The sequence below is a fragment of the Microtus ochrogaster genome, chromosome 1 (genome assembly GCF_000317375.1).
Source record: "Microtus ochrogaster isolate Prairie Vole_2 chromosome 1, MicOch1.0, whole genome shotgun sequence".
NCBI lineage: Eukaryota > Metazoa > Chordata > Mammalia > Rodentia > Cricetidae > Microtus > Microtus ochrogaster.
The window spans coordinates 63812472-63819437 of NC_022009.1; the positions used below are offsets into that span (position 1 = coordinate 63812472).

The 6966-nt window shown below is 48.2% G+C and overlaps 1 pseudogene; it reads right to left on the reverse strand.

The window, feature by feature from the left end:
- Positions 1–576: 576 nt before the first annotated feature.
- The window catches only part of LOC101996731, a 15197-nt pseudogene continuing 8807 nt past the window's right edge, over positions 577–6966 (reverse strand).

The window sequence follows — 6966 nt, forward strand, 5'->3', positions numbered from 1 at the left end:
AGAGAGAGAGGAGGTGAGGAAGCCCACCTTTTAAAAGGAAACAGGGGTGTACAGGAGGTGCTCTTAGTGGTTGGAGCTGAGATGGTATCCTCTCAGGACCCCAAGGGCAGGCCAGTACAGATGCCTGAATACTGTCACACACTTCTGAGAAGCAAGACTTAGCCCCTCTTTCCATGGCCTCATCTCAGGACAGTAGCCCTGTCACAAGACATTGACACCTATACAGCTGCCTGCCGGAGAGGGACTGTCAGGGCTTAGCTGGGATGGAAGCCTTGGGTTGTCTCAGTCAGGACTCTAACATCACATCTCCGAAGATGCCACCGAGCCTGGCTCGGGACTGAATTCTTATCCAACCACATACGTACAACACAAGCCCTCGCCCTCACGTGGACCTGGATTTGACAGGGCGTCTTACTTTCCAGAGTTGCGAATCTTAAATTAACAATACAAGGACTCCACCAGAACACCAAACACCCCCAGATGGAGCCTAAATTCCAACAAACACATAAACCGGGATGTGATTATTAGAATTATAAAGATGGGCGGCGGGAAATCAGCCTACACCTCTAACCTAGCTCAGCTCAGGACTCCCTGAGAAGGGGTAGGACGGAAGGAGGAGAAACAGCACGCTTTGCACAGCTTGACTGTGGGGGTGGGTCCCCAGGACCACTGACCTCCACGGCTCCCCCACTTCCCAGATAGTTGCTCATACAGATTGGGCAGGTAGTCTTCCACTCTGCCTGGTGACACGTGCACGCCACCGGGGCTCCCAGGTGATACTTCTTGTGGAAGGCCGCCACCTTGACCCTGCTGTGGTGACCTTTGGCTGTGGATGGATTTGTCACAGTTCAGTGGCTTGTCCTGCATGTACACCAGCCAGTCATAGAGGTCGAGGCCTGTGCCACTGGGAAGCCCAGAGCCCACGTAATCTGAGAGGACCCTGCCACAGCTGACGTCAGTGCCCTTCATGTTGACCACCAGAAAATGATGCCACACCCTGAATTTGGGGTCCTTCCTGCTGGGAGCATCGGGGTCGGTGCGGACCAGGGTGTAGAGTTTCCCTGGGTCAAGGCCATCCCATGAAATGCTACTGGGCCTTTTCTTAACCTGGGTGGGCAACAGTGCTTTGCCCAGCTCATTCACCTCCTGCAGGCTCAGAGGCCCGGCCCACTGTCATGGCGATGAGGGCGGGGGCACATACACTGAGTCCCAAGCACCCGTCCCCCCCCCCCTGCTGCGGAAAGGTGGGGGCACCAAGGCCTCCTCTCACACTGTTTTACAAAACCAATGCTACAGATTTTTTTTTTAAAGGACATTTTAAGTCTGAGTATCCTTGGCAAGCATGAGAACCTGAGTTCAACCCCCAGACTCCATTTTTATTTTATTTTATTTTTTTAATTTATTTATTTATTAAAGATTTCTGCCTCCTCCCCACCACCGCCTCCCATTTCCCTCCCCTTCCCCCAATCAAGTCCCCCTCCCTCATCAGCTTGAAGAGCAATCAGGGTTCCCTGACCTGTGGGAAGTCCAAGGACCACCCACCTCCATCCAGGTCTAGTAAGGTGAACATCCAAACTGCCTAGGCTCCCCCAAAGCCAGTACGTGCAGTAGGGTCAAAAACCCTTTGCCATTGATCTTGAGTTCTCAGTAGTCCTCATTGTCCGCTATGTTCAGAGAGTCCAGTTTTATCCCAGGCTTTTCCAGACCCAGGCCAGCTGGCCTTGGTGAGTTCCAGTAGAACATCCCCATTGTCTCAGTGTGTGGGTGTACCCCTCGCGGTCCTGAGTTCCTGGCTCGTGCTCTCTCTCCTTCTGCTCCTGATTTGGACCTTAAGATTTCAGTCCGGTGCTCCAATGTGAGTCTCTGTCTCTGTCTCCTTTCATCGCCTGATGAAGGTTAATATTCAGGAGTATACCTATATGTTTGTCTTTGGATTCACCTTCTTATTTAGCTTCTCTAGGGTCACGAATTATAGGCTCAATCAGACTCCATTTTTAAAAAGCCAACCCAGTGGTACATACTCGTGACACTAACAATGGTGAGACAGAAGGAACACAACGGTACATCCACACTACACACCCCCATGGGCAGGTATGAAGGAGAAAGAGGTGCAGAAGCACACACGGGCTGAGTGTTGCCAGACTCGGGCTGAATGTCGCCAGACACGGGCTGAGTGTAGCCAGACCTTGAGCTGCCTTGAACCCCAGCGTGACCAAGCTGCAAGCCCTGACACCTGCTCCTCAGCCTTCTTCACCTGTTTTGGGAGCTCAGAAGACAGCTTCTTCAAAGGTTCTGTATGGGCATTCACCTGGAAAGTCACTAGGATAGTCAGGAGGGGGCTTAGAGCAACCTGGGATACATTGAGGAAGAAACATCAGTATACCCGGTAGATACCAATGATCTTAACTCTCACTGGGTACAAGGCTAGCCTGAGCTACAAAGCAAGACTTTGGGGAAGAGGGACAGAGAGAGTATTTCATCTTAGAATGAGAGAAGAGGCCTTGTTTGCTGAGACATGCCTGATAATCCTAGCACTTGGGAGGCAGAAGCTGGGGGATCACTGTTTAAGACCAGCCTGGGCTATAATAAAGAGACACTGGCTCAGAAAACCAAACAAGGCCATCAGAAGTTAATACCAAAGACACTTCTTACTCAGATATCGGTGCCAAACCTTTCAGTTAAATTTCACTTCATTGCTGTTAGCTGATGCGTGGCTTTTCCTAGGGACCCCTAAACTACAACATTTGCCCACTTCGGGGAGAGCACCAGGAGACTGTAGAGTATGAGGGTATGGATGGTTACCAGAGCATGGTGGTGGGTTCACAAGTGCGTGGAGAGGCTGCTTGCAAGAACACGGATGACTCAAAGGCACTAGCATAAGCGTGGGTGACAGCTGACAAAAGCTTCACCCTGGCCCTCCCTGCTCCACGAGCTGTTCCCTGGGCAATCTTTTCTTCTCAACAGTCGTTCACTGTTTGCATGACCCTGGGGAAGGGTCTCACGGACCTTGTAAGTCTCAGAGATTTCTAAGTCTTTGGAGCTTCCTGCCCTCCGGGTAGGGGGGGGGGAATACTTTCATTCAGAGAAGGCATGTGCACAGTGCCCTTTCTAAAAGGTGCCCACTGTTAGTCCTTTCCTTTAAGGAAGAAAGTCTCAATGGAATAAGAATGGGCAGGCATTGCTCCTTTTCCATAGTCTGTCGCCTGCCAGGAAAGGCGGCTCCCATTGGTGAGCACACGTGCTTTTCTAGTTGTAGGCATGGCTAAGATGGGTTTCTCTCCCCGCCTACAATATTCCCTTCTAGCAAATATTAGTAACACTGATGTGGAAGGCTCAACAGCCCCCCCTTAGCTCCACTTCCTAGGGTACACTCTCTCTGACACACACTGTAAAACTTTAAGACAATTCTGAAGCCATTTCTGAACCCTCTCAGAACTGCCCCTCCTCCTCTGGGAATCAAGGACATAACAGCTATGCGTGCACCTTCTGAGATGTTGGGAACTTTCCATCTCCCTGAACAGGGGCAAGATAACCCTTAGGTGTTGACTCAGTTACTGATGTTTTGACTTAGTCCCTGGGAAAGGGGCAAAGTGACCCTCAGATGTTTCCCCTTACCTCATGTGATCTGACAACCACTCTCCAGCCAATTATTGGTAATAGCCCTTTTGAATAAGCCAATCATAATAGTTAAAGAACAGACACCCCTTCCTTCTGTGGTTTTTCCCTTTAAAAGTAGCCTTTTAAAAAAAGACCAGCTATTCGGGGCCTTTTTAGCATCCCTTATGCTGAAAGACCCTGTCATGACAGAATTAATAAAATCCTCATGCTTTTACATCAGCTGTGATATGAGAGATGGTCTCTTGGGGCGACTCCTCCTCCTCCTTGGTGATTGGATGCTAGGGTCCAACAACACTACACACACCTACATGTGTAACTGGACATGTTATATTACTTCTCCCAGGGAAGTATGAACTGTTCCTGATAGAGAACCAAGAACTGACCAAGGAAACAAGTCTATCCAAGTTCAGCTTAGTGAACCAGGGAGTTTGTAAGGCTTACAGATGCATGGGTAAGAGGCCATTTCCAGAAGCATGTGGTTAAAAAAGCTGATGTATCCATGAAAATGTCCGTCCCTGTGTGGGTGATGAGCTCATAAAAGCTACATTGACCGATTCCTCCAGTAACCTTCCACCTCCTGTACACTCTGCCCGCTCACCGAGAGAATTGCAGCTGGAAGGAAGGAGCAAGCAATGGGTGGAAGCCCAGGGAAAGGTCCTGACCCTTCCCCCTCTCCTACTAACCTAGAAAGCACTATATTAGCTTGCTTATTTTGTTGCCATGGCAACAGGGCCAACTTTCCCTATATGTCACTACAGTAATCTCTGCTCCATGAAAACCTGCTGGAAACAAAGACCTGTATTTCCTTATAGCCATCATAGTCTCAAATTAAGTAAGCTTAATTTGAATAGTCTCAAATTAAGAAGCTTCTGTAGGGCAAGTTCCGGCCTAGGACATCCCTTATATCCCTGTGAGTTAAGATCCCCCTGCAGACCTGCGGATCCCAGGCACCAGAAGTAATTCTCATTCCTCTTGTTAGTAAATATTTACAGACTCTTCAGCACTTCCTTATTTCTTCCCAACAGCTATGGAAGTCCCCATTCCTGACATTCCAGTTAGATCAATGACATTCCTGCATCCTCTCCTCCCCCCCCTTTTGCTATATCATGCTCCTGATAAAAAAATAAAGTTGGCAGCTTGATCAGACTATAGATTTGCTGTCATTTCTTGTGTCTCTTGTCCCTTTCATTCCTCTTCCTCCAGGGCTCAGGATCTCCATTCGTGTCCGCTGGTCAGGACATAAAACCAACGGTCATGCCATTGCAGACAAAACAACTCAGTAGAACAGCATATATACCATTCTAGCCTGAACTTGAGATGGTTAATTCTTATCGTTGAGCTGATCCAATTAATAAACACTAAGATTCATCAAACACATCTCTACAAATGTCAGTGATGGTGTTTCCAGAGACAGAATGACAGGACTCTGCCCTGATCAGTGATTGATCTCTTGACAGATTCACAGTACAGTGGCTTTATGGGAAGACAGGGAAAGGTAGGAGGGGCCTAGGTGTAGGAATAAGTCCCTAGGAACAAATCCTTGAGGCCTTTTTCTTGCCTTGGCCCCTCCCTGTATCTCATTTTTTGCTTCTTGTCCGCCATGACTTGAGAACCTCCTCATGTTCCCATCACAGTAAAATCCTGTGTAAGACCCAGTGACTGAGGTTAACCCCAATGAAACCACAAACCACAAAAAAAAATCTCTCCTCATTCAAATTGTTCTGCCGGGTATTTTTTCACAGTGGAAAGTAGCTCGTACAGCTCGACCTTGAGAACAGAACGGGTGAGAAAGGGTCACCCCGTTCACTGTTGTCAGCGAAGCATTCAAGAGCAATTCTGAAACGTACGAATTCACAGCTGCCTTGGAAAACCACAATAACAGACAGAAATGGACGCAGACATTTTCAAAAGGAAAGTGGGAGAGTAAAAGGTGTGCACCGTTGCAAAATCAAGAAGATGGGTGTCGTGGTCAGTGCTGCTCTTCTGCCCCAGAAGCCAGTCATTCCACGAGCAGAAATGTAAGTCTCCTACCCTGTGGGACCCGGAAGCATTTCAAACTCAACTTTGAAGAATCTGGGAGACTCCCTCTATTGAACGGTTCTCACTCTTACCAGACAAAATGCCTCAAGGTAGAACAGCAACACAGGAGTCATCAGAGACCAGCAAGAGACAATGTAAGCTTTGTAGATCTGTGAAGCACCCCAAAGACAGCACTCCTACAGCGTGCAAGTCCAGCAATGTGTTGAAGACGTAAACCTTACTCCCATCCAGTCAGGTCTTGGCTCTTCAACAGTTAATAGAACCTAAAGGCAGAACTACACTCTACTCCTGAGCTAAAAGAAATATTTTTTTCCCTTTCATATTTGTCTAAAGTCTGCAACTGTGATCATTCACCAGCAGCTGTGGTGTAGGAGGTCCTTTTGTATTTGTGTTGCTTTCATTGGTTGAATAAAGAAACTGCCTTGGCCTTTTGATAGGGCAGGAACTTAGGTACGCGGAGAAGACAGAACTGTATGCTGGGAAGAAGGGCAGTGTGGCAGACGCCATGAATCTCCAGCCTGAGATGGACATAGGTTAGAATCTTGCGGGTGAGCCACAGTCACGTGGTGACATACAGATTATTAGAAATGGATTGAATCAAGATGTGAGAGTTAGCCAATAAGAGGCCAGAGATAATGGGCCAGGCAATAATTTAATTAATACAATTTCAGTGTGATTATTTCGGGCATAAGCTAGCCGGGCGCCAGAACACAGCCCGCCGCTCATCCTACTACACAGCAGAATTTCTGGAATAGTGGTGTGACTTTAATAAGATATGAAAGATCAAGATAAGCGTCAACTCTCTTCATGCCCGGTTTCCAAACTAAGTACTTGCAGTTAATTACAAAACCCAAGAATTTATGCTTTGTTATCCAACTGCACTGTGCCTAATCTTCCAGAAAGCTCATATGGTCATGAGGGTTCCTGGCCACACCCCTCACCTGTGTTTTGATTTAGCCAGAGTACCTAGGTTGGACTGCAAAGACCCATGTGTAGTGCAATGTTTTTCTCTTTTGGCTTTTTGAGGGGCCCACTACCCAGCTCTCAAACAAACCATACATGGAGTCTTACCCTTTCTTAAAATTATCTAGTCTTAGCTTAGCTTGTTTCTTGCCAGTTTTTCTTAAATTATCCCGACTACCTTTTGGGCTTCTGTGTATCTTGTCTCACTCTTACCCCATGGCTGCCTGGGAGGCTGGGAGGCTGGGAGGCTGGGAGGCTGGGAGGCTGGGTGGCTGGGAGGCTGGGAGGCTGGGAGGCTGGGAGGCTGGGAGGGAGGCTGGGAGGCTGGGAGGCTGGGAGGCTGGG